This window comes from Delphinus delphis, chromosome 8 (genome assembly GCF_949987515.2).
Source record: "Delphinus delphis chromosome 8, mDelDel1.2, whole genome shotgun sequence".
Lineage (NCBI taxonomy): Eukaryota > Metazoa > Chordata > Mammalia > Artiodactyla > Delphinidae > Delphinus > Delphinus delphis.
The window spans coordinates 28,600,991-28,626,518 of NC_082690.1; the positions used below are offsets into that span (position 1 = coordinate 28,600,991).

Genomic DNA, 25,528 nt, shown 5'->3' on the forward strand with positions numbered 1-25,528 from the left:
TAGGTCTAATAATATTTAGGTGCCAGGCTCAACTGTTGATTGAGGCCATTGTTAATTTGTGACATATCATTATTTTACTATGGGGACTTGTCCATCATTTATTATAGGGAAATGTCAACAAGGTTATGTAGAAGTGGTATCAGATCATTAAAATGTTAAGAAATTGAACACAGTCTAATTTTGTGACACATATTCTCCAGCACAATATCTTATATATAGAAGTTGCACCAATTACTTTGTCTCAATTATATGTTGATTTGGTTTCTCTTGTTTTTTAGAATTTAAAGTATTTCACAACTAATTTTTGTAACTCTTAGTTTAAAAATTACAAAAATAAGATTGAGATAATGAATTCCTAAAAAAGAAAAAAATATTTAATTTTAGTTTATCAAATATAGCCTCTAAATAATGTTTCTGTAAATTTGAATTTGGAAGTTGAGATATAATTTCTACAATTCTCACATAAAAGAAGCTCAAAAATATTTTGTAAAACCTAAATCATGTAGACTTTGTCTAAAGGCCTTTCTAAGTTTAGTGGTTTCTGTATTATCATTATAACAAAGAAAATTAGCTTAGCATAGCTGTGCTCACTAAGTACCATACAAGTTCCAAAGCCTGCCACTGCGCAAGTTAATTGTTTTACTGACAGCTGTACCTACTACTGGTCCTCTGGGTCAGTTGCTAATAATTGTTAAATTGTTCTTTTGTTACTTTAATGGTCACGAGCTACTTTAAATTTCCATTCTGGTTTCTGTTTGTGCATCTTTAAAATATTTTATGTTCTTAATTAGCATATATTAATTAATAATTCCTGAACTATTTTCCCTGAGTAATTTAACAACAAACCCAATTTTAAAAGCTTCTCATACAAGATAGAGAAACAGGTAGTTGAAAGTTTACTGAAAGCTTGTGTTCCCACAGATCATTCAGGAAAGAAAAAACACTTGCAGTTGATATTGGAATATATAATTCATGATGGTGTTTTTGTAAATTAAGCATGGGTTTAAGTTATTAAAGCATTAGAGAAAAATTAGAAATTTCCCATAATCCTATCATTTTAACAAATAATTTCATTTTATAAATTTCCTTTGAGTATGTGTCCATAGGTACACAATTAAATGTATTCAGAATGTTTTTCTGTACTATGTTGCAATAGTAACCTGTTACTTAGTAGAAGAGTTTTGCTTAGATTTCTAATGATAAACACTATTTTTATATCTCCATCATGAAATTAAACATCTCATCATATACAAAAAAATATTGAGCAATATTTACCTTTCTAAATTGTATTTAAATTTAATATATGGCTTCTGTTTATGAAATCATTTCTCCAGTGCCTTTTTTAAACACTGTTTTCATATTTTTTGAGCATTCACTAGTTATGAGGAATGGCCTGAGGTCAAATGTACTTTTAAATTTGGACTGCAATGATTTATTCATAGGTAATTCACTCAAAGCTTTTTCAGTGTTTAAAAAAACAAAACAACAACAACAAAACTACATGAAAAAGATTCACTAAGTATGGTAAAGGGTACAAGTAATGTGATTTTTAAATTATGCACAAAAATAGGATTGTTTGAAGTGTTGAAATAATCTTTTTATTGAGAAGCAAATATGATTTGACTTTGAAATCTTTATGTCTATGGGAGGAAGTTTGCATTTCCATTTCTATGATATTTTCTCATTCCAAATAAGATAAAAAAACTTAGTGAATTAAATGGTTGACATAGCATGAATAGGAATATGCCTATAGACCTTTACAGTTCCCTTTAGTTTATCTTCGTTATCTGAAGATTTTACTTTTTCTATCTAGATATTCTACATATAAATCTCTTGGACAGTTTAACATGAATTAGATACACCAGTTCTTTATTATAGGGGAAAAAAATCCACCAATACTTTCCAGTGTCCTAGTATGAGATGTTGGCCACAGAGATGAACCGACCAATATGTGTATTCATTTGGTGAGACTGGCTTTCTTGATAAGTGTAAATTGAAGCCATTTTTCTAATTATTCATAATAACAATTATTTACATATATAATGATTTATAACCTATAACATCCATGTATTTTAAAGCTGAATCTTCTCAAAAAATGCTGTCATAAAGGGTAAAGGAAAGAAACACTGACATTTATTTCCAGCCAATTATTTTCAGAATATTTTACATTTAATTCTCACAAGTTTTCAAAATAAGTGTTGTGGTATCCCCATTTTACGAGGGTGAAACAGCAGTTCAGAAAGGTTTTAAACTTGTCCAATAGTACAGCTTTAGTAAAGTGCTGAGCCAGAATAGAATTAAGCCTCAAGGACTATATAGTTCCAAATCCTTAAGGACTGATGCCTCATCTTAAAAAGATTATATCAACAAAATTGCCTATAACGTATGGAACATGCTTAATCAATATTCATTTCATGAAATAACCTCTCTTTCCTGTATCGCCATCCCTGTAATATGTTCTTAAAGTCGCTCTCATAGAAATAGTGTTCCGAGTTAAAGAAGTGTATTTTATTGATATTTTCAAAGAGTGGCTGCTATTTTGTTCATTTTCAGTTTTTTTCCCCAAAGGGAATGTATAGATGAAATCCATATAAATCAAGTTCTATATAATGAGAAAAAGTTTGGACAGACTAAAACACAAGTATGCTGTAACACATGAAGGAATAATTTTTCTTCTCTTCATAATTTTATTTTTAGAATGTTGTTTTGAACTAAATTAGGTGAATAAATTTGAGTTACACAGGTCAGAGGTGTATTGTGTATACTTTGACAATAATCTGTCTGCTTTAGCAATGATTCACTATATTGATATTTATGATCTTCAAATAAATAAACTGATGTTTGCTTAATAGTGTGGCTGATAAATGGAATACTGACTGCCATATCAGTAAACAAAGGATGTCACAGTCATCAGCAATTGCAGCCACTGCCAACGGTGAGTTGGTGAGCCCTGAGGAAACTCAGGATATGAAAATACAGGATAGTGGTCCCAGGTAGCTGAGATACATATCATGAGGAATGATTTCAGTGAGCCCAGACTCTTGCATCTTCCCATACATAGGAAAATGCTAAATTACTTAACTTGAGATATCTAGTTTTCTTTAATTAACAGTAATCTTTTGACATCCAGACTACCTGCCCTTTGTTGCAAAACTTTTATAATATATAACCTGGTTTCTCTCCTTGCCTCCTTGAAGCAGTTCTCTCAGGGTTACTTGAGATGCTGCCTCCCAGGATTGAAGTCCTAAAAATTCCCACCAAATAGAACATAACTCTCAACTTTTAGGTGGTGAATATTTTTTAAGCCAGCAGTAGTATATATTTGTGTATGGTATACAATCAAAATATTGTTTCTGCAAATTACTAAGTGAATTATTTTTTCCTCTATCTCCTTCAAGTATGGTTATGCCATTCATTTGTAACATAGTTAGGTATTTTTGTAGTATTATTATTTTTTGTATTCCATTTTGGGCTCCCCCTACATCCTGGTTTTGTCATATATTTTTGTTTGAGGGTACATCCTATAAGACAGTGCTACACAGAAAAGTATACTTAAAGAAGTATCATCCCTTTTACGTTCTTTCATTTCCATTCCTACCCACATTATATTGGTAACCAATCTCATTATTTTCTGATTTATTTTTCTGATATTTCTTTTGAAGAGATTAGTGGATAAATGTGTTTTATTCATTGCCCTTTTTTCTTACATAAAGGATCGCATACTATAGGTACTCTTTCACATATCCTTTTTTTCATGATTGTACAAATGATTTTTTATTTAAAAATACAAAATAAATGATCTATAAGCATGGACAATGAAAATCATTATATATTGTCAACTGAAACTAGTAATTGAGGATTATAGTGAGTTTCTTAAATATCAGACAGCCTTTTCTTCATTTTCTTCAATTGACTTCTCTGAAATTATTGGTGAGAAACATTGTCTCAAGCATCCTGTCATAGTTCATTAGTAATGGTGAAGCACTGTTCTAGGAATTAGAACTTATCACCCTCTATACCATCCATTCCACTGATTTCCAGGATCTTTCTCTTCTTTAGCATCCAATAAAGAAGTTCTTACAAACTTAGTTGGATCAGTAATTCCCTTCTGCACCATATTCACAAAAGCTCCAAGCATAGCATCATAACCAACTTCTGAGGAATTTAGCATAATTTTCTCAATTATCAATAATCTTTCAACATCTACATTCTTAACAATGATAAGTACAAGAATTTTGAGTGTTCTTTTAATAATTTCTGTATCATTTTTAAAAATCTTCATTAGCTATAATTAGTGAGTCTAAGGCTGAAATGTAGCAAAGCAGAACACAACCCCCTCCCAGAACAATGCTTTGTTTAACAGCAACTCATGGAACATCAAGGGGATCTGTAAATACTTTTTCATTCACTGCAGCATAACTTGTTTAATTAACCTTCAGCACAGCTATTCTACTGAAAATTTTGCTAGAGTCCACTCAGTTTTTCCTTTTCACATTCTTTAATTATGATATCTGACTGCTCATTGATTTCTTGAATATGTTTTTCAATTTGAGACTGCTAACTTTTTCCTTTTAAGAGCAGAACTTCATCTTTGGTCATAATGACCTCTCCAACTTTTCCTAAGTCATGAGTCTGAAAATCATCATCATCATGATTTAGGGTCAATCTCTCTTCTCTGAACACTGAACCACCACTAGCTATTGCCATGTTTTTAAACAGGTTTTTTTCTATTGTCACAAACACCTGGAGCTTTGACTGCTACAATCTGAAGACCAACTTTTAGCCTATTCAAAAGGAGTGTATTTAGAGCCTCTCCATCAACATCTTCAGCAATTAGTATCAAGGGCTACAATGAACATTGGCAATTTCAAGGGCCAGTATAATAGACTAGATACTTTCTTTTCAGTCAATAGAACACAGGCATCCTGAAATACACATTTCTGATCTTTTGATGTATACAAAATATGAAGAAATATAAACTTCAACTTAATAATTTATAATTTCTAGTTCATCATTCGGGGGTTTTCTATCCTTTAACATGTCTACACCATTTATTCCAATCTTTTTCTTTGCATTGGAAATTATATTGCCAATTTCTTTGTTTGCAGAAATCTTAGCAATCAGCAATTTCTTAAAGGGTTGGTACAAGTTTAGACTGTGTGCTAAGTTCAGCAATTACAGCACCTATATCTAACATTACACCTCTTTTGATTTCCACCGGCTAAACACCTTTGCTAATCTTCTCTAAGCCATCTTTGGTAATAGAGTATATCAGTAGGGCAGCAGTGGTGGTGGGCCTATAGTCTTTTTATTTGTATCATTGGCAATATTTTTAACAAATATGCTTTTTCTGTCTCTGTGAATGGCTGCTTAAGTCTTTTTCTTATTTTGCCATTGGGTTTTTGATTCCTTTTTCTTCAGTTTTAAGAGTTCTTTATGTATTAGGGATATTGGCTCTTGTGTTACACATTGCAAATGTTTTCTCCCAGTTAATAAATTGTCTGTGATATTGCTTATGTTACTGTCTTAGCTTCTTTTTTTAAACTTTCACTTTCACGTAGTCAAATTTATCAATGTTTTCTTTCATTTCCTCTAGAGTTTGTGAAATAGAAAGTATTTTCTTATTGTGAGGAGAAAGAGAAATTCATACCAGTGTTCTTCTAGTTCTTGTTTTCATTTTTTATATTTGCATTCCTGATCAATTTGGAGTTTATTTTGGTATATGGTGTGTGATATTTATCAAATTTTATTTTTTTCCAAATGGCCACCCAGTTGTTCTACAACCATTAATTAAAAAGTCCACCTTTGCCTCATTGATGCCCCACAGATTACCTTGATCATATAATAAGCTTCCTTATGTATTTGAATCTACTTCTGGGTTTTCCATTCTGTTCCTCTGTTCTCTTTATCTATTCATGTGCCAGTACCACACTATTTTAATTGCAGCTACTTTGAAGTATATCTTTATAGCTTTCTATCTGGCAGGGCTAATATCCTTTCATAGATTTTCTTTTTCAGTGTTTTCCTGCCTCTTCTTGTATGTTTGTTTTTCCATATAAACTTTATTATTATTTTCTACACCATAAAAAAGGCTGCTAATATTTTGATTAAGATTGAGCTAATTTTATAAGTTAATTAAGGGAGAACTGACATCTTTATAATGTTGAATAGTCTCATACAGGAAGAGGGGATGTCTCTTTACTTGTTCAAGTATACTTTTACTTCTTTCACGTATGTTTTAAAGTTTTCCTTATAGAGGTAGCACATATTTCTTTTTAAGCTTATTCTAAAATATTTAATCTTCTTTGTTGCAGTTGTTAAAGGGGTTTTCTCTACCCATTCATATCTTTCTTAGACTACTTAAGAAACTCCCAGCAATCATCCATATCTTCCTTCAATCCTTTCTCTACACCAGATTCAGGGTGATCTTTTAAAAATGTAAATTTTTTCATTTTCTTTCAAAGTCCTTCAGAAGCTTCTACATTAAGATGAAGACCAAGTTCTTAGCTAAGCTTAACAAGTCTTCCATCTTCTGGCCTATACAGCCACTTCTCTGTGGACTTTGACCACACTGGCCATTTTTCTTTCTGTGGGGCCTTTGCCACCTACTCCCTCAGCCTGAAATGTTCCTCTGCACTTAACCACTATTCACTCACCTAGTGGCCTCTTAGTCACTTTTCATTACTCAGATCAGTTACTATCTTGAGGATATCTTTCCTGATCCCTAAATTCAGCAAACATTTTGCAAGCTCTCATAGAACCTATAATTTTTATTAGCATTCCCTGCAATTGTAATTAAATAGTTAATTAGGTTATAAATTGATTAATAAAAACTTACGGGGAAAGAATTATTTCTTTGGTGGCTGCCAGAGAGTGTTGTGTATTATAGACACTCACTGAATGAAGAAAGTAAACGTGTCTTTTTAAACAAGTATTACATGTTAAGTTGTATTGAATAAGTATTTATTATATTTACAGACCTGGAGATATCTGTAAGCTTTTGAAATAAATTAGATAAAGATATATTTATAATTATAAAATATCAGTGAAGTTTTTGGTCCTCTTCTTTACTTTTTTGAGTATTTGTGCAAAATCAATTAAGTACTAGTAATTTTATTTTATTTTATTTCTTACAGAAAAGCATTGTCAGCACTTAAATGTACTATAACTAAAATATTAGATGAAGTATAATAGATTAATCCTATAAATATTCACAAGAAACTGCTCATTCTTTATACATCCCAGTAGGCTTTGGAATCTAATGCAGAAAAGGCAGAAGGTAATAGGTTTGATAATTTGGTAAATTAAAAATAAAGCCGTAGTCTTAATTTTCTTTTATGTTTGTAAGTGCATCAAAAAGTGAATTTATTTTTTCAGAAATGTAAAATATTTAAAAGGAATCTATCATTTTGTCTCCATTATGGAATAACTACTGTCTCTGCTTACCAATATTTATTTTTTGGTACATATAGGTTTAAAATAGTTCTAAGAAGAGTACACTTAAAAATGGTACTCTGGAAGAGTCATGCAGAGTTTGGGTCAAGAAGGCAGAATAGGAGGACCTGGGGTTCACTTATCCCCACAAGTATATCAAGAATGCAGCTACAAGTGGAACAATTCACACTGAGCACCTGCTGAGCACTAGCAGAGGACCTCAGACACCTAAAAGGACAAGAAAAGATCCTCGCGTAACTGGGTAGGACAAAAGAGAGAAAAGAAAGAAAAAGAAAAGAGGAAACAGGATTAGCTCCTCCTCTTGCAGAGGAGCTGAAGGAGATGAGAGGTTAACATAACTGGAGAGGCCCCCTCACTGGCAGCTCCATCAGCTGAGATGGAGGGAAGCTTTGGGGGCTATCGGAGGAAATTGTAGCAGCGGGCCTGTGGCAAGTAGGACAGAGAGAGAATTTGACGGACAGTCTGTGCCACAGTTTTGGGCACCCCAGCCTGAGACAGGGGTCTGCCAGTGCTGGTGGGGGTTGGGTGCTGAAACATAGGGTTTGGAGAGCAGACCCAAGTAGAGGACTGCTATTGGCTGCATGGAGACAGCCTGAGGGGATGGGAACGAGGGGCTCCACAGCCAGGAATGCTCCTGGAGGAAGCATGGACTGCAATGGAAGGCATCAGTGCTGAGTGGCACACGAAGGGCAGGGCCACCATTGAGGCCTCTCTCCTCACACACCAGCCCCTGCTCCATGGGTAATGAGAGGGACTCCCACCAAAGCAAGCACTCATGCACCAATCAGTCACCACCTTTTGCCCCCCCACCTAAGCAAGCAAGAGTGACCCAGTCAGTAGCTGCATGCCCCATCCCACTAAAATGGGCCATCCTGCTCCCAGTCCCTGCCTTCACCTCATCTCTCCTGGGTGGGGAGCAGATGCCTGAGGGTGACACACATGCAGAGGTGGGACCAAAACCAAAGCTGAACCCCAGGGGCTATGTGACTAAGGAAGAAGAGCTGAAATCTCTCACTGCACCTGCACATGCTGCAGATTAAACCACTGTGATCAGCTTGGTAAACCCAGCACCTGCAGAACATCTGAATGGACAATGGGGTGCTTCCACAACTGAGACTGGTCTAGCTTTAGCAACTGTAGACTTTGTGGGCACGTGTACATGAAAGTAGGGCCAGGTCAGAGTCTGATCTGCCCCTACAGTGCCCACAGTGTGTCCAGAGACCTAATAAGAGGTCTTGGAGAGCCTTCAAGGGAGGCAGGGGTTGGCTATGGCTCACTGTGGGGGCAAGGACACTGATAGCAGAGGACCCAGGGAAGTTTTTAACTTATTCATTTATTATTTTTATTTCTTACATTTTTTAATATATATTGTATTTCTTTATTTTTATATTATTTTTTGTTTTTGGGGGGTTTGGTTTGGGGAGGTTTTTTGGTTGTTGTTGTTTCTTTGCTTTTTTGTTTGGGTTTTTCTGTTTTTTGTTTTTGTTAGTTTTGTTTTTATTGTTTGTTTTGGTTTCTGGTTTTTTTGTTTCATTGTTTACTTTGTTTCTGTCTTGTTTTTTGTTTTTATTGTTTGTCTTGGTTTTTGTTTGTCTGTTTGAATGTTTTGTTTTGGCTGTGCCACAAAGCTTGTGGTGTCTAGGTTCCCCTGCTGGGGGCTGAACCTGAGCTCCCAAGGGGGAGCACCGAGTCCTGGCCACTGGACTGCTAGGGAATTCCCGGCCTCAGGGAATATTAATTAGCATGAGCTCTCCTGGAGGTCCCCATCTTGGCACTATGACCCAGCTGCAACCAACTGCCTGCAAATTCCAGTGCTAGAACACCTCAGGCCAAACAACCAGAAACACAGGAACACAGCCCAACCCATCAGCAGAAAAGCTGGCTAAAGTCATGCTAAGCTCACAGACACACCAAAACACACCACTTGACATGGTCCTGATCACCAGAGGGACAAGACTCAGCTCCACCCACCAGAGGGCAGGCCCCAGTCCCTCCCACCAGGAGGCCTACACAATCCCTGGGACCAAGCTCAACCACCAGGGGCAGACACCAGAAGCAAAAGGAACTACAACCCTGCAGCCTGTGGAAAGGACACCACAAACACAGCAGAAAAAGTAAGACAACAAAGAAATATGCTGCAGAAGAAGGAGCAAGGTAAAAACCTGTAAGACCAAGAAAATGAAGAGGAGACAGGCAATCTACCTGAAAAAGAATTCAGAGCAATGATAGTAAAGATGATCCAACATCTCTGAAAAAGAATGGAGGCAGGGATCCAGAAGATACAAGAAATGTTTAACAAGGACCTAGAAGAACTAAAGAACAAACAGTGATAAACAATACAATAACTGAAATGAAAATACACTGGAAGGAATCAATAGCAGAATAACTGAGGCAGAAGAAAGGCTAAGTAAGCTGGAAGATAGAATGGTGGAAATCACTGCCATGGAACAGAGTAAAGAAAAAAGAATGAAAAGAAATGAGGACAATCTCAGAGACCTCTGGGACAAGAAAAACACACCAACATTAGAATTACAGGGGTCCCAGAGGAAGAAGAGAAAGAGAAAGAGACTGAGAGAATATTTGAAGGAATTATATTAGGAAACTTCCCTAACATGGGAAAGGAAATAGTTATCTACATCCAGGAAGTGCAGAGAGTCCCATACAGGATAAACCCAACAAGGAACATGCTGAGACACAAATTAATCAAACTAACAAAAATTAAATACAAAGAAAAATATTAAAAGCAGCAAGGGAAAAGCAACAAATAAGATACAAGGGAATCTCCATAAAGTTATCAGCTGTTTTTAAAGAAGAAACTCTACAGGCCAGAAGGAGTGGCAGGATATATTGAAAAGGAAAAACCTACAACCAAGAATAATTTACGCAGCAAAGCTCTCATTCAGATTTGATAGAGAAATCACAAGCTTCAGAGACAAGCAAAAACTAAGAGAATTCAGCACCACCAAACCAGCTTTAAAACAAGTGCTAAAGGAACTTCCTTAGGTGAGAAACACAGGAGAAGAGAACAAAAGAGGAAGGGAAGAAAAAAGATCTACCCAAAACAATTAAGAAAATGTCAAGAGGAACATACATATTGATGACTATCTTAAATGTAAATGGTTTAAATGCTCCAACCAAGACACAGACTGGCTGAAGGGATACAAAAACAAGACCCGTATATATGCTATCTACTAGAGACCCACTTCTGACCTAGGGACACGTACAGACTGAAAGTGAGGGGATGGAAATAGATACTCCATGCAATACTCATATCAGATAAAATAGTCTTTAAAATAAAGACTGTTACAAGAGACAAGGAAGGACACTACATAATGATCAAGGGATCAATCCAAGAAGAAAATATAACAATTGTAAATATATATGCACCCCACATAGTGAGCACCTCAATACAAAGGCAAATTCTAACAGTTATTAAAGGGGAAATCAACAGTAACAGAAAAATAGTGGGGAACTTTAACACCTCACTTACACCAATGGACAGATCATCCAGACAGAAAATTAATAAGGAAACAGAAGCCTTAAATGACACATTAGACCAGATAGACTTAATTGATATTTATAAGACATTCCATCTGAAAGCAACACAATACGACTTTCTTCTCAAGTGCACATGGAATATCCTCCAGGATAATCACATCTTGGATCACAAATCAAGCCTGGGTAAATTTAAGAAAATGGAAATCATATCAAGCATCTTTTCTGACCACAACACTATGAGATTATAAATCTATTACAGGAAAAAAAAGAGTTAAAAGCACAAACACATGGAGGCTAAAAAATATGTTACTAAATAATCAATTGATCACTTAAGAAATCAAAGAGGAAATAAAAAAAAAATACCTAGAGACAAATGGTAACAAAACCCCAGTGATCCAAAACCTATGTGACACAGTAAAAGCAGTTCTAAGAGGGAAGCTTATAAGAATACAATCTTACCTCAAAAAAAAGAAAAATCTCTAATAAACATCCTATCATTACACCTAAAAGCAACTGGAGAAAGAAGAACAAACAAAACACAAACTTAGTAGAAGGAAAGAAATCATAAAGATCAGAGCAGAAATAAATGAAATAGAGAAGAAAAAAACAATAGCAAATATCAATAAAACTAAAAGCTGGTTCTTTTAGAAGATAAACCAAACTAATAAAACTTTACTAAGACTCATCAAGGAAAAAAAGGAAGAGGACTCAAATCAAAGATTAGAAGTGAAAAAGCAGGAGTTATAACTGGCACCACAGATGTACAAGGATTATAAGACATTACTACAAGCAACCATATGCCAAAATAATGGACAACCTAGAAGAAATGGACAAATTCTGAGAAAGGTAAAACCTTCCAAGATTGAACCAGGAAGAAATAGAATATATGAACACAATCACTGTAAATACAATAATTTCACAATTACTGAAATTGAAACTGTGATTAAAAATCTTTCAACAAACAAAAGTCCAGGACCAGATGGCTTCACAGGCAAATTCTATCAAACATTTAGAGAAGAGTTAACACCTATCCTCCTGAAACTCTTCCAAAAAAATTGCAGTGGAAGGAACACTCCCAAGATCATTCTACAAGGCCACCATCACCCTGATCCCAAAACCAGACAAAGATATCACAATAAAGAAAATCACAGGCCAATACCACCAATGAACATAGATGCAAAAATCCTCAACAAAATACTAGCAAACTGATTCCAACAACACATTAAAAGGATCATACAACATGATCAAGTGGGATTTATCCCAGGGATAACAGAATTCTTCAATATTGGCAAATCAATCAGTGTGATACACTACATCGACAAATTGAAGAATGAAAACCATATGATTATCTTAATAGATGCAGAAAAAGCTTTTGACAAATTCAACAACATTTATGGTAAAAACTCTCCATAGAGAAGGCATAGAGGGAATCTTCCTTAACATAATAAAGGCCATATATGGCAAACCCACAGCAAACATCATTCTCAATGGTGAAAAACTGCAAGCATTTCCTCTACAGCAGGAACAAGACAAGGATGTCCACTCTCACCACTGTTATTCAGCATAGTATTGGAAGTCCTAGCCATGGTAATCAGAGAAGAAAAAAACATAAAATGAATCCAAATTGAAAAAGAAGATGTAAAGCTGTCACTGTTTGCAGATGACATATACATAGGAAACCCTAAAGATGCCACTACTAGAGCTAATCAATGAATTTGGAAAAGTTGCAGTACACAAAATTAATACACAGAAATCTTTTGTATTCCTATACACTAACAAAGAAAGATCAGAAAGAGGAATCAAGGAAACAATCCCATTTACTGTCCCAACAAAAAGAATAAAATACCTAGGCATAAACCTACCTAAGGAGGCAAAAGACCTGTATTCAGAAAACTGTAAGATACTGATGAAAGAGATAAAAGATGACACAAACAGATAGAGAAATATACCACGTTCTTGGATTGGAAGAATCAATATTGTAAATGATTATACTACCTAAAGTGGCCTACGGATTCAATGCAATCCCTATCAAATTACCTATGGCATTTTTCACAGAATTAGAACAAAAAAATTTTACAATTTGTATGGAAACACAAAAGTCCATGAATAGCCAAAACAATATTGATAAAGAAAAACACAGCTGGAGGAATCAGGCTCCCTGACTTCAGACTATACTACAAAGCTACAGTAATCAAGACAATATGGTACTGGCACAAAAACAGAAATATAGATCAATGGAAAAGGAAAGTCCAGAGATAAACCCACGCACATATGGTCACCTAATCTATGACAAAGGAGGCAAGAATATACAATGAAGAAAAAATAGTCTCTCCGATAAGTGGTGCTGGGAAAACTGGACAGTTTCATATAAAAGAGTGAAATTAGAATACTCCCTAACACCATAAAGAAAAATAAACTCAAAATGGATTAAAGACCTAAATGTAAGACTGGATACTATAAAAATTTAAGAGGAAAACATTCACAGAACACTCTCTGACATAAATCACAACAAGATCTTTTTATGATCCACCTCCTAGAGTAATGAAAATAAAACCAAAAATAAACAAATGGGACCTAATTAAACTTGAAAGCTTTTGCACAGCAAAGGAAACCATAAACAAAATGAAAAGACAACCCTCAGAATGGGAGAAAATATTTGCAAACAAAGCGACCAACAAGGGATTGATCTCCAAAATATACAAATAGCTTATGCATCTCAATATCAAAAAAACAAACAAGCAAGTCAAAAAATAGGCAAATAATCTAAATAGACTTTTCTCTGAAGAAGACATACAGATGGTTAAAAGTACATGAAAAGATGCTCAACGTCACTAATTATTAGAGAAATGCAAATCAAAACCACAATTAGGTATCACCTCACCCCCTTCAGAACGGCCATCATCAAAAAATCTACTAACAATCAGTGGTGGAGAGGGTGTGCAGAAAAGGGAACCCTCCTACACTGTTGCTGGGAATGTAAACTAGTACAGCTACTGTGGAGAACATTATGGAGTTCCTTAAAGATCTAAAAATAGAGCTACCGTATGATCCAGCAATCCCACTCCTGGGCATATATCCAAATAAAACTATAATTCGAAAAGATACATGCACCCCAATGTTCACTGAAGAACTATTTACAATAGCCAGGACATGGACACAAACTAAATGTCCATCAACAGAGGAATGGATAAAGAAAATGTGGTATTACTCAGCCATAAAACAAAACAAAATTGAGTTATTTGTAGTGAGGTGGATGGACCTAGAGTCTGTCATACAGAGTGCAGTAAATTAGAAAGAGAAAAACAAACACCGTACGCTAATCCCAAATATATATGGAATCTAAAAAAAAAATGGTCATGAAGAACCTTTGGGTAAGACGGGAATAAAGCCACAGACCTACTAAAGAATGGACTTGAGGATATGGGGAGGGTGAAGGGTAAGCTGGGACAAAGTGAGAGAGTGGCATGGACATATAAACACTACCAAATGTAAAATAGATAGCTAGTGGGAAGCATCCGCATAGCACAGGGAGATCAGCTCGGTGCTTTGTGACCACCTATAGGGGTGGGATAGGGGGTGTGGGTAGGAGGGAGGGAGACGCAAGGGGGGAGAGATATGGGGATATATGTATATGTATAACTGATTCACTTTGTTATAAAGCAGAAACCTACACACCATTGTAAAGCAATTATACTCCAGTAAAGATGTTAAAAAAGAAAAAAAGAAAATGTGGTAATATATACAATGGAATATTACTCATCCATAAAAAAGAACAAAATAATGTCATTTGCAGCAATATGGATGGACCTAGAGATTGTTATTCTGAGTGAAGTAAGTCATTCAGAGAAAGCCAAATATCATATGATATTGCTTATATGTGGAATCTGAGAAAAAGGGTACAAATGAAATTATCTACGAAACAGAAATAGAGTTACAGATGTAGACAACACAATATGGTTACCAGGTGATAAGGAGGGGGTGGGGGGAGGGATAAATTGGAATATTGGGATTGATATACACACACTACTGTATATAAAATAGATAACTAATAAGGAACTACTGCATAGCACAGGGAACTCTACTCAACACTCTGTAATGGCCTATATGGGAAAAGAATCTAAAAAAAAAGAATGGATATGTATATGTATTACAGATTCACTTTGCTGTACACCTGAAACTAACACAACATTATGAATCAACTATACTCCAAAAAAAATTCTATTTCGTCCTTTCACTTAATGTTATTTCACAAATACTTCTCAGTACTGCTTTATATTTTTGAAACCTATCATTTTTAAATTGTCTTTATTATTTATTTATTTTATTTTTATTTTTCTCTGAATCGGGTCTTAGCTGCGGCACGCGGGATCTTCTTTGACGCATGTGGGATCTTTCGTTGTGGCACGTGGGCTCTTCGTTGTAGTGCACAGGCTTCTCTCTAGTTGTGGTGCATGGGCTCAAGGGTGCGTGGGCTCTATAGTTGTGGCATGCAGGCTCCAGAGCACATGGCCTTTGTAGTTTGTGGCACACAGGCTCTAGTTGAGGCACACGGGCTCAGTAGTTGTGGCACGCAGGCTTAGTTGCCCTGCGGCGTGAGGGATCTTAGCTCCTGACCAGGGATCAAACCTGCATCTCCTGCATTGTAAGGCAGATTCTTTACAACTGGACTTCCAGGGAAGTCCCTGAAACATATCATTTTAATGGAGATATAAGTTTCATTACAATGACATCTCCAATCTCTTTAACAATTTATCAATTTTTGAGGTTTTTTTTTTTTTAGGAATTACTGCAACTACATAGCCCTGCCTACTCAGCTCCCTGTGCAAACATGTTGTAATGTCTTTGTACGGAACTTTTTAATTACTTAAGTTTTGAATTATTTCTTTGGAATAAATTATAAGAAATGGCATTATGAATCAGAAGGTTGAATAAAATCATTTCGTTTTAATATTAAATTCTTCTCCAAGAGAACAATAACAAATTACTATTTAATTGATATTTATTCATAAGTCTCTCTGTTCTATTGCATCTTCACATGTGTAATTTGATTGTCCTTATTTTAAATACATGATTAGATGTGGATAAGAATCCCTGCCAACACCGGGCAAGTCATTTATCCTATCTGTTCTTCAGTTTCCTTAACTTTAAATGGCGATAATATCACATATCTTATAGGACTAAATGCATTAATATATGCAAAATGTTTAGAACAATGGCTGGCATACCTCAAACACTATGTATGAGTGATATCAGCATCATGGTGACGTGAGATGTTTCTACTTTTTGTCCCCTTTTCAACCAAGAATTAGACACCCTTCCATGAACAAAAGCACATTTTCTGGGAGTTGTGGGATCCAACATTACATGACAAGGAACCTAGGAGAAGTCTTGCCCATTTGTGCATCCAAACGAGGCAGACAGACTGTTCAGGCTGTGGAACTGGCAAAGTAGCCAACCTGTCTCAACCCCTGTTGCCAAGGTCAGGAAAAGAACCTGGAGAGTGCTGACCTGGTAAGATACCTACAAATGAGAGAGAAACTGTAGAAGTCCAGCCTCTTAAGGGGAAATTCTAGCACACCGTTGGAGAAAAAAATGTATATGAGTTATAGAATGCAGTGAAGATGGTAAGAATTTTAACAGTGCTGTCACCACTCCCACCCCCTCATCCCATGCAACACCACATGAGGATGACCTATCAAGCAGTGGCCTCCTTTCTTGCAAAGGAAAAGGACAGCAGTAAGCCCATTTCTCTCCAGCAGCACCCAGAGTACTGAGGCAAGATCTCCATGACTGGGAAGAGGGAGCTGATCAAGAAAAAGGAAGATAACGATATCAAAGGGATTAAAGGGATGCAGTTCCTGCAGACTGCACTGCAGACTTCATCAGGAAGCCCACCTGTGAGTTTTTGGGAGTACCTTACCTGAGTATCTCCCTACTAGGTCTGTAGGCACCCCCAATGCCACAAGTGGTAAACACACACCACCCACCACACTGAGGCAGCTTCTTGTGCATGTTCCAAAGTGCAGAGGGAAGATTGAGCTACAGCAGACAGGAAATACACTCAGAAAACAGACCAGGGTCTGTGGGCAAGGGAGAAACCACAAATTTCAGCTATGGTGCCACCTTTTGAAAAACAAAAGAAAGGCTTCCAGTAGCAGTCTGGTGAGTTGTAAGAACCAGATAAGACATCAAAGCTTAAGAATTCTGCCACAAGAGGGAGCAAGAAGAGTAGAATGTACCTATACAAAGGCAGAGAAAAACGCAGTTTTTTTTTCCTTGGGGTCTCATATTGGAAAAGATACAGCAGCAATGAATAGAATAACCTAGCTGAAGGAAACTAGCAAAGATTTAAGCTGTCTGCTATGTCAAATATGAAAGCAGCAATGTAAAACTACAAAGAACATCAAAAAAATCAAGGGAATGGGGACTTCCCTGGTGGCGCAGTGGTTGAGAGTCCGCCTCCCGATGCAGGGGACACGGGTTCATGCCCTGGTCTGGGAGGATTCCACGTGCCACGGAGCGGCTGGGCCCGTGAGCCGTGACCGCTGAGCCTGCGCATCTGGAGTTTGTGCTCTGCGACGGGAGAGGCCACAGCAGTGAGAGGCCCGTGTACCGAAAAAAAAAAAAAAAATCAAGGGAATGTTATTATCAAAAGATAAAAATAATTCTCCAATACTGAGCTCAAGGTCATGGAGGTTCATGATCTAATACATAAATAACTAAAAATAGCTGTTTTTAAAGAAACTCAACAAGCTACAAGAAAACTCAGAAAGACATTTCAATGAAATCATGAAAAAAATACATGATCAAATTGAGATATTTATGAAAAGAACTAAACAGAAATTCTGAAGCTTAAAAAAATCAATGAATGAAGTAAAATATACAACAAAGAGCATCTGCAGTAGAGCAGGACAAATGAAGACGTAATAAATGAGTTAGAGGACATAGATGTTGAAATAACTCACTTAGAAGAGAAAAAAGAATGAAAAAGAACACAGAAAGTCTATGTGATCTATGGGATTCTATAAAAAGCACAAAGAATAATCAGAGTCCAGAAGGAGAAGAGAGGGCAAAGGGGATAGAAAGTTTATTTAAAGAAATAATAGCTGAGAACTTCCCAAACCTGGGAGAGAATTGGACATCCAAGTTCATGAAGCTGATAGCTCACCCTATTATTTCAATGCAAAAAGACCTTCTCCAAGACACATTGTAAGGAAACTGTCAAAAATCAAAGATAAAGAAAAATTCTAAAAGCAGCCAGGGATTGATTGTAACCTACAAAGAAACCTCCATTAGGCTATCAGTATAAATGTATAAATGTATCAGTACCATGTATAAAATCAACATACAGAAATCAGTTGCACTAACAACCATACACAAACAACAAAACAGCTGAAAAGTAAATAAAGAAAACTATCACATTCATAGTAGCATCAAAAACAATAAAATACTTAGGAATAAATTTGACTAAGGATGTATAAGATTTGTACAATGAAAACTACAAGACTTTGATGAAAGAAACTGAAGAAGACACACATAAATGGAAAGATGGCTGGGTTCATGGATCTGAAGAATTAATATTATTAAAATGTACATACTACCCAAAGCCATCTATAGATTCAATGCAATCCCTGTCAAAATTCCAGTGACATTTTTCACAGAAATAGAAAAAGAACTGTCCTAAAATTTGTATGTATTCACAAAAGACTCCAAATAGCCAAAGCAATCTTGAAAAAGAAAAACAAAGCTGGAGACATCACATTTTCTGATTTCATACTGTATTACACACATATAGTAATAAATTAGAACAGTATGGTACTGCCATAAAAATAGACACATAGACCAATGGAATAGAATCAAGAGCACAGAAACAAACTCCCACATTTTCAGTCAACTAATATTTGACAAGGGAGCCAAGAACACTCAATGAGGAAAGAATAGTCTCCAACAAATGGTGTAAAAACTTGATAACCACATGAAGAAGAAATTGGACCCCTCTCTTACCTCACTCTGAAAAATTTACTCAAAGTGGATTAAAGACTTAACCATAAGACCTAATATGATAAAACTCCTAGAAGAAAACATAGGGAACAGTTCCTTGACATTGGTCTTGGCAAAGATTTTTTAGATAAGACACTGGAAGCACAAAACCAAAAATCAACAAGTGGGACTACATCAAACTAAAAAGATTCTGCACAGCAAAAGAAACAATTAACAAAATGAAAAAGAAACCTGTGGAATGGGAGAAAATATTTGCAAACCATATTGGATTAGGGTTAACATCCAAAAATATATAATGAACTCATATAATTTGATGAAAAAATCTGTTTAAAAAATGAGCAGAGGAACTAGACATTCTCCAAAAAAGACATCCAAATAGCCAACATGTACATAAGAAGGTACTTGACATCACTAGTCATCAGGTGAATACAAATAAAAAATCAATGAGGTATCACTGCACATCTGTTAAAATGGCTATCATCAAGTAGACAAGAGATAACAAGTGTTGGCGAGGATGTGGAGATATTTACTATTGGTGGGAATGTAACTTGTATAGCCACTATGGAAAGCAGTATGAAGGTTCCTCAAGAAATTAAAAATAGAACTACCATTTGATCCAGCAATTCAACTTCTGGATATACAGGCAAACCTTGGAGATATTTCTGGTTCGGTTCCAGACCCCTGCAATAAAGTGAATATCACAACAAAGAAAGTCATGCAAATTTTTTGGTTTCTGAGTGCAGATAAAAGTTATCTTTACACTATACTGTAGTTTATTAAGTGAGCAACAGCATTATATCTAAAAAACAATGCACATACCTCAATGTAAAATGGTTTAATGCTAAGAAGTGCTAACCATCACCTGAGCCTCCAGCGAGTGCTAATGTTTTTGCTGGTGGAGGATCTTGCCTTGATGTTGATGGCTGCTAACTGATCAGTGGTGGTTGCTGAAGGTTGGGGTAGCTGTGGTACTTCCTTAAAATAAAACAACACTGAAGTTTGCTGTATCAATTGACTATTCCTTTCACAAACAATTTCTCTGTAGCATGCAATGCTGTTTGCTAGCATTTTACCCACAATAGAACTTTCAAAATTAGAGTCAATCCTCTCAAATCCTCCTGCTATTTCATCAGCTAAGTTTATGTAATATTCTAAACCCTTTGTTATCATTTCAACAATCTTCACAGTGTCTTCACCAAAAGTAGATTCCATCTCAATAAATCACTTTCTTTGGTCATCCATAAAAAGCAACTCTTCATCTGTTAAAGTTTTATCATGAGATTGCAGCAATTCTTTCTGTCACGTCTTCAGGCTCCACTTCTAATTCTAGCTCTCTTGCTATTTCCACCACATATGCAGTTACTTCCTCCACTGAAGTCTTGAATCCCTCAAAGCCATCCATGAGGGTTAGAATCAACTTCTTCCAAACTCCTATATATGTTAATATTTTGACCTCTTCCCATGAATATTAATGTTCTTAATGGCATCTAAAATGGTGAATCCTTTCCTTTACTTTGCCCAGATCCATAAGAGGAATCACTATCGATAATAAGACTTGAAAGGCAAAATTACGCCTTGATCCATGGGCTGCAGAACAGATGCTATGTTAGCAGGCATGAAAACAACATGAATCTCACTGTACCTCTCCATCAGAGCTTTTGGGTGGCAAGATGCATTGTCAATGAGCAGTAATATTTTGAAAGGAATTATTTTCCTGGGCAGTAGGTCTCAAGAGTGGGCTTAAACTATTCAGTAAACCATGCTGTAAACTGATGTGCTGTCATCCAGGCTCTGTTGTTCCATTTATAGAGCATAGGCAGAGTAGATTCAGCATAATTCTTAAGGGGCCTAGGATTTTGGAAATGATAAATGAGCACTGGCTTCAACTTAAAGTTGAAGGTAGCCTCTAACAAGAGAATCAGTCTGTCCTTTAAAGCTTTAAAGGCTTCTCTAGCTTTGAAAGTCTTAGAAGCCATCTCCTTCCAATATAAGGCTGTTTCATCTACATTGAAAATTTGTTGTTTAGTGTGGCTATCTTTATTAGTTATTTTAGCTAGATTTTCTGGATAACTTGTGGCAGCTTCCACATTAGAACTTGCTGCTTCACCTTGTACTTTTATGTTATGGAGATGGCTTATCTCCTTAAACCTCAAGAACCAACCTCTGCTAAGCTTCAAATTTTTCTTCTGTAGCTTCCTCATCTCTCTCAGTCTTCATAGGATTGAAGAGAGTTAGGACCTTTTTCTGGATTAGGCTTTGGCTCAAGGGAATATTGTGGCTGGTTTGATCGTCTATACACACCAGTAAAACTTTCTCTGTATTAAACATAAGGCTGTTTTGTTTTCTTACCATTTCTGTGTTCACTGGAGTAGCACTTTTAATTTCCTTCAAGGACTTTTTCTTTGCATTCATGGCTTGGCTACCTGTTTGGCGCAAGGGGCCTAGCTTTCTGCCTATTTAGACTTTCAACATGCCTTCTTCACTAAGCTTAATCATTTTTAGCCTTTTATTTAAAGTGAGAGGCATGTGACTCTTCCTTTCACTTGAACACTTAGAGGCCATTGTAGGGTTATTAATTGACTTATTCAAACATTGTTGTGTCACAGAGAATATGGAGGTCTGAGGAGAGGAAGAGAGATGGAGCAATGGCCAGTCAGTCAGTGGAAAAGTCAGAACACACACAACGTTTATCAATTAAATTCATTGTCTTATATGGGCATGGTTCACGGTGTCCCAAAGCAATTATAACATCAAAGATCAATGATCACAGATGCCCTTAACAAATACAATATAACGGAATTTTGAAATATTGAGAGATTTACCATGGAGACAGAAAGTGAGCAAATGTTGAAAAAATGGTGCTAACAGACTTGCTCTATACAAGGTTGCCACAAACATTCAATTTGTAAAAAAAAATGCAATATCAATGAAGCGCAATTAAGTGAAGAGCAATAAAATGAGATATGCTAGTATTACACACACACACACACACACACACACACACACACACACACACACAGAGGAATATTATTCAGCCATGAAAAAGAAAGAAATCCTGCAAGTTGCACAACAATATGGTTGGACCTTGAGGGCATTACATTAAGTGAGATGTCAGACAAAGAAAAACAATACTGTATGATATCACTTATATGAGGAATCTAAGAAACTAAATTCATAAAAACAGAGAGTAGAATGATGGTTACAAAGGATGAAGGGTGGTAGAATTAGGAAGATTTTATTTAAGGGTACAAACTAGCAACTAGTAGATAATTAAGTTCTGGAGCTGTAATGCACAGAATAGTGATTACAGACAATACTGTATTATAAATTTCAGAGTTGCTAAGAGGCTATATCTTAGTTGTTCCCACTACAAAAAAGAAATTATAATTATGAGACATGATACAGGTTTTAGCTAATTCTATGGTGGTGATCATATTGTAATATATAAATATATTAAATTACATTGTACACCTTTAACTTACATAATGCTATATGTTAATGATATATCAATAAAAAATTTTAAGAAACTATACATGTTAATATCATTACTGTGATTTGTTAATACTTTAAAAAATATTTTTATTATATGAATTTCTTTCTATTCCTGTTTCCATCAGCCATTAGTTATATGTTTCCCATTCTTTGGTTTTCCTATTATCTTTATTATTATTATTTTTATTTTATTTGTTTTTTTAGTTTTATATATATATACGTGTGTGTGTGTGTGTGTATGTGGTTAAATATCTTACAATTATATTCATCAGTTTACCTTTGTATTTTCCTGTATTACTTCAGAATCTTCTGAATGATCTGTATATTAAATTTTGTTTTCAATTGTTTTATTTTATTTTTATTTAATTTGAACTTATTGTGCTTTGTCTTTGAAGCTGTAGATAGCTATAAGCTAACTTTTCTTCAATGACTAGAAAAAAGTGTGTAAGAATAAAAGTGCCTTGAGAAAAAATTAATATATATTATTGTGGTCAAATATTTCTTCTACAGCACAAAGTAGAAATAAAAAAATTTACAGTTTTAAGTCACACACCTAACTTTAGGGGAAGTCACTTTAAAGTTTGATAGTATTAGGGCTTCCCTGGTGGCGCAGTGCTTGAGATTCCACCTGCCGATGCAGGGGACGTGGGTTCATGCCCCGGTCCGGGAAGATCCCACATGCTGTGGAGCCATGGCCCGTGAGCCATGGCCGCTGAGCCTGTGCGTCCGTAGCCTGTGCTCCACAACGGGAGAGGCCACAACAGTGAAAGGCCCGCGTACTGAAAAAAAAAAAAAAAAAAAAAAAGTTTGATAGTATCAGGTTTGAATGTGTATTATGCTTATTAATTTACTCTTACTCATTTTCTGGTGTTGTCACAAATCCAATAATTAACACTTTTCAGGTAGAAGAGGCTAAATAAAGTGTAATCTTAATCAATGATTTTTCCACACTGTTTAATTGCATTCAAGGAGGTTAAAAATTATGTTTGCCTTACACTTGCTGAAAGTGTTAGCCAATACTTTAAATAAACCTTGTTTCATATTCATATGAACACACGTACTCTCTCCAATAATCGAAGTGAATTTTTGATCAACATGTAATGGATACATTCTGCTTTGAAATAAAGAAAAGCTTTAATTTAAAATCACATTTGTATATATTCTAAAGCCTCTGATTGTCTTGAAGGATCTGTGAACTTCCAAAAGTGACTTCTACGTAGACGTAATATGGAAACATACCATCTCAATGAATATAAATACACTTTCATTGCAGTTAAGAACTTATTCAACAAATAATGCTGAACATTTACTGTGTGTCAAGCACTGTGCTGAACACAGAAGATATACCTGTAGGCTAGTGGGTAAGGAAGAAAGTAAATAAGCAATTTCAGCACCGTTTGTTTTCAATCTTGATAGGGGTGATCACAGAGTGACAAATAAGCACAGATAAAAGACACCTAACTCAGTCTCAGGGGATCAAGAAAACTCTGAATATGATAGTCTCCAAACTGAAATCAGGAAGGGGGAATAAACCCCACTAAAAATGGGAGAGAAGTTTTACCAAGTATAAGGAATAATGTGTACAAAGTCCAGAGTCAAGAAAAAACATGACTTTTTCAGAGATTTTGCAGATAACTCAGAAGGGCTGGAGCTCAAAGGGATTAGGAGTAGTTGGGAAGCTGGAAAATGAGGCAGGTGTCTATTCATAAATTATCTTTCATGCCAAGCTGAAGATTTTGACTTTATTCTGAAGATTAAGAGAAGCCAATATAGATTTGCATTTTTGAAAAACTATCTTGTATTCTGTTAGGAGAATGCATTGGAGAGAAACTAGACCAGAGGCAGGAAACCCAGGGAGAAGGTAATGCATTAGTCTTCCCAAGAGGTGATGTTTTCTTACACTAATTTAATGTCAGTGGGAATTAAAAGAGGTCAGTTTCAAGACAGAGCTGACTTACTATTTTTAATGCTTGGATTTGGGGCTGAAGAAGAAAGAGGGATCAAGGATGCTACTCCAGCTTCTGGCCTGGGCATATGGGTAAATGTAAGCTACCATTAGTGTATAGATATCTTCTGACAAATAACGGAAAAGGGAAAGAGACATTCAGTGCAGGATTAGACAGATTCATTGAAAATTTGCCAGCATCTAACTAATTATCACATGGGATTTGAGCACTTCTGTTCACAGTGAGGCATAAATATGGGGGAAAGTAACAGGACCACATGGGACTGAAACTACCAATAGAAATGATCTACTCTAGTTTAGCAAAATGTGCCTGGCATAAGCTTGCAATTGTCAAAGCAATCATTTCACTAATTAAATAAGAGGAAGATGATATGGTAGAATTCTGGAAATGTATTCACCTATCTATGGTTCAAGTGTTATACCAGAAATGAGCAGACTCATTCTTCTCTTTCTGCAATTATGCAATTATTGTATCACATCAAGTCAATCGTTGTCAAAAAGGTTTTTGCTACTGGGAGTTATGTCATCATCCCAGAGGAACTTTTACAGAAGCATCTACCTGAACTCTTCACATACTACCAGTGTCATACAATAAACCATCATATCTCTATGCTTTGTTAGGCAGTATATGATATGCATGGATTTATATCATTCATTCATTCATTCATTTATTCAACAAATGTTTATTGAGTATTACATTAGGTTCTAGGCATTGTTCCAGGCCTTGGGAATAAAATAGTGAATAGAACAAAGTTCCTACCTTCACAGAGCTTTTGGTAGTTGACAACAGATGATAAACAAATGTGACAGATAGTGATAAATGCTATGAAGAACAATAAATCAGAGTAAGGAGAATAGGATAGGAAGTGTGAGCAGTGGTGGAATAGGAGGTTGTGAAGTTTCTAATTTAAGTAGGTTGGTTATGGTGAGTCTCTCTGATGAGATCATGTTCAAACAGAGTGAAGGGTTGAGGGAGTGAACCATGTGGGTATCCATGAGATGAGTATTTCAGGCAGAGGGAATAGTAAGTGCAGAGGCTGTGCAAAATCAAAGCAGGAACATATTCCTGTAGTCAAGGAACAATAAGAAGTTTTATTGTGCACCAACTATATATAT

General features: G+C 35.8%; 1 protein-coding gene and 1 pseudogene across 3 annotated transcripts in view; both read right to left on the reverse strand.

Annotated features, from left to right (window-relative positions):
• Positions 1-25,528, reverse strand: part of GRIA4 (glutamate ionotropic receptor AMPA type subunit 4) — a 515,737-nt gene that overhangs the window by 400,049 nt on the left and 90,160 nt on the right. The gene's annotated exons all lie outside the window — the stretch shown is intronic.
• Positions 4,007-5,331, reverse strand: LOC132429335 (60 kDa heat shock protein, mitochondrial pseudogene; annotated as a pseudogene).